The sequence below is a fragment of the Colobus angolensis genome, unplaced genomic scaffold (assembly GCF_000951035.1).
Source record: "Colobus angolensis palliatus isolate OR3802 unplaced genomic scaffold, Cang.pa_1.0 Scaffold532, whole genome shotgun sequence".
In the NCBI taxonomy this organism is placed as follows: domain Eukaryota; kingdom Metazoa; phylum Chordata; class Mammalia; order Primates; family Cercopithecidae; genus Colobus; species Colobus angolensis.
Window position 1 is genome coordinate 76,378 of NW_012118844.1, and position 257 is coordinate 76,634.

Genomic DNA, 257 nt, shown 5'->3' on the forward strand with positions numbered 1-257 from the left:
ATGTTCTTCCATTTGTTTGTGTCCTCTTTTATTTCATTGAGCAGTGGTTTGTAGTTGTCCTTGAAGAGGTCCTTCACATCCCCTGTAAGTTGGATTCCTAGGTATTTTATGCTCTTTGAAGCTATTGTGAATGGGAGTTCATTCATGATTTGGCTCTCTGTTTGTCTGTTACTGGTGTATAAGAATGCTTGTGATTTTTGCACGTTGATTTTGTATCCTGAGACTGCTGAAGTTGCTTATCAGTTTAAGGAGATTTT